The sequence below is a fragment of the Orycteropus afer genome, unplaced genomic scaffold, assembly GCF_000298275.1.
Source record: "Orycteropus afer afer isolate SDZICR_OR568_19922 unplaced genomic scaffold, OryAfe1.0 scaffold00011, whole genome shotgun sequence".
Classification (NCBI taxonomy): Eukaryota; Metazoa; Chordata; class Mammalia; order Tubulidentata; family Orycteropodidae; genus Orycteropus; species Orycteropus afer.
Genome location: NW_006921598.1, coordinates 24,627,367 through 24,630,426, shown reverse-complemented (window position 1 = coordinate 24,630,426; position 3,060 = coordinate 24,627,367).

The window sequence follows — 3,060 nt, the reverse complement described above, 5'->3', positions numbered from 1 at the left end:
CACCATGTGCTTCTCACTGGTTTATAAATACCAGTGGCTCAGCCTCAAAATCACATCAACATGTCACCACGGTATGACAAACTGACAGACAAGTTTGCCTCCCTGTTGGAAACCTCTTGTACTACCCTTACTGGGGTCCCTGTGCCTGACTCCTCCTCTGTCCAGATTCCTAGGCTTTTTAATCCCATTTCTCCTGCTCTCCCGCCCTGCTGCTTTGGGTGTGCCTGAGTTCCTCTCCTCACCTGTATCCCTGTAACTGACTGCTCCTCTGTCTGAGTCCCTGGCTTTTCATCCCATTTTTCCTGCTCTCCTGCACTGCTGCTTTGGGCATGCCTGAGTTCCTCTCCCCACTTGGATCCCTGTGGCTGACTGCTCCTCTGTCCGAGTTCCTGGCTTTTTTATCCCCTTTCTCCCACTCTCCCACCCTGCTGCTTTGGGCATGCCTGATTTCCCTCTCCTCACCTGGATCCCTGTTGCTGACTGCACACTTGTTTAAGATCTAATTCTTATAATAAATTTCTATTCCCAGAATGGATAGTGACCTTGTTATAAATTGATATAAAGAGGCTTTTTCCCATTCATTCTTTTATGTATATGTTTACTTAGACCTATATATTATTATTTGTTTTTTAATTTGTGTTTTAGGTGAAATTTAAAGACTAAATTAATTTTCCATACAGCAGTTCATACATTTTTTGTTTCATGACATTGATTGCAATCTCCATAAGGTAATAGCTTTCATTGCATTTCCTCTCTGTGGCTACCTTTTCCCTGTGTTCTTTCCTATGCATTCCTGCTCTCTGAACTATCTCCCTGTGCAAGCACTGCCCTTCTGATCTCCCATGATCAATTGTTCTAAGGAGTGTACCTACCTGGTGTAAATGTTCACCTTAAATGCTTGTCTATTGATTGACTGGAAGCCACAGAAGTGAGTTCAATTCCAGGCTTGAAGGGTGACTAGGGGCCATAGTCTTTGGGTTTCACCAGTCTATTAGACCAGTAAGCTTTGTCTTTTTTATGATTCTGAGGTTTGTTCCACATTTTTCTTCCACTCTATCCAGGATCTCCTATTTTGATTCATTTCCAAGTGTTTAACAGTGGTAGTAGCCAGGCACCATCTAGTTCCTCTGGTCATGTAGGCTAAGGTTCACCTGGTCTACTAGTCCCATGGACTAATTGTTTCTGTGTGACCATGGTCCCGAGCCCGTGGGCCTAGTGATTCATTCCCTAGGGGTATTTGGCTGTGGCTAAGCTCTGGTGGTATAGTGCCTAAGGCATTTTGACTGCTAATCAGAAGGCTGGCAGTTCAAACGCACAAGCCACTCCTCAGAAGGAAGACTGGACAATCTACTTCCATAGAGATACCACCTGGGAAACCCAAGAAGGGGTCTCTATGAGTTGGATTTGACTCAACAGCAGTGAGTTTGGTTTTGGGTTTTAAAAAGTTATCATAACTTTGCCCCTGTTAGCTTTATTATATATCTGTGGACATTCTTCTAAAACAAACAAAAAATTCTTATAGCACATAAACATATGTAAGTAGAAATATCATCTTAGGCATGCATATTTTTTTAGGAGACTTGTGGTACTCAGGTGCACTCAGCACTCAGATTAGCATTCAGATGGTAATCACAAGGTTGGTTGTTCAAACCCACCTAGCAATCCATGTGAGAAAGACCTGGTGATCTGCTCCCATAAAGATTACAACTAATAAAACCCTTTGGGGCACTCCTAATCTGTAACATAGGGCTGCTTTGAGATGAAAATGACTTTATGCCACCTAACAACAATAACAACAACATATGTTCTTCTACTCTCATTTTAATGTGTTTGGGAAGAGCAAATGTGTTTTCAAACAGAAAAACCACACCAGAAATACTGAGAATGTTCACAAATTGTGAGGACTACAACCAATGTAACTGAACAATTTGCACAGAAATTGTTGAATTTCAATTTTTGCAAACTGCTTTGTAAACCTCCACAGAACACACAATAAAATATTATATTTAAAAAAAATATGTCTTTTTAGATCCATAACATAAAAAGAAAATGAACAGGTCAAAAAAAAATTACCAACCAAAAAAAGTCCTGGCCTAGAAAGTTTCACCAGAGAATTCAACCAAGCATTCACAGAATAACTGACACTAATCCTACTCAAACTATTCCAAGACATAGAAAAGGATGGAATCTCCCTAATTCATTTCATGAAGCAAGCATAACCTTGATACCAAAACCAGGCAAAGACATCACTCAAAAGGAAAACTACAGACTGATAACCCTGATGAATATAGATGTAAAAATCTTCAACAAAATCTTAGCCAGTAGACTCTAACAACATATCAAGATAATCATTCATTATGACCAAGTGGGGTTCATATAAGGTATGCAAGGATGGTCCAACATTAAAAAAACAATCAACGTCATCCACCACATAAATAAAACAAAGGAAAAGAACCACATGATCATATCAATTGATGCAGAAAAGGCATTTGATAAAATCTAACACCAATTCCTGATCAATACTCTCAGCAAAATAGGAATAGAAGGGAAATTCCTCAACATAATAAATGGCATATATGCAAAACCAACAGCCAAAATTATTCTCAAAGGAGAGAAACTGAAACCATTCCCCTTGCAAACAGGAACCAGACAAGGATGCCTGCTATCACTACTTCTATTCAACATTGTACTGGAAGTCCTAGCCAGGGCAATAATGCAAGAAAGGGTACTCAAAGGTATCCAAATTGGTAAGGAAGAAGTCAAACTATCCCTATTTTCTGATTATATGATCCTATAATTAGAAAACACAAGGACCCACAAAAGTCTACTGGAACTATTTGAGAGATTTAGCATCGTGGCAAGATACAAGATCAACATTCAAAAATCAATTGGATTCCTATTTATGGACCCAATGAAAGAGCCCCCAAATACATAAATCAGATGTTAAAAGAGTTGAAAATCCAAATAGATGACTCCACACTCATAGTGGGAGACTTTAATACACCACTTTCTTTGAAAGATAGAACAACTGGAAAGAAACTCAACAAAGATGCAGAAGAG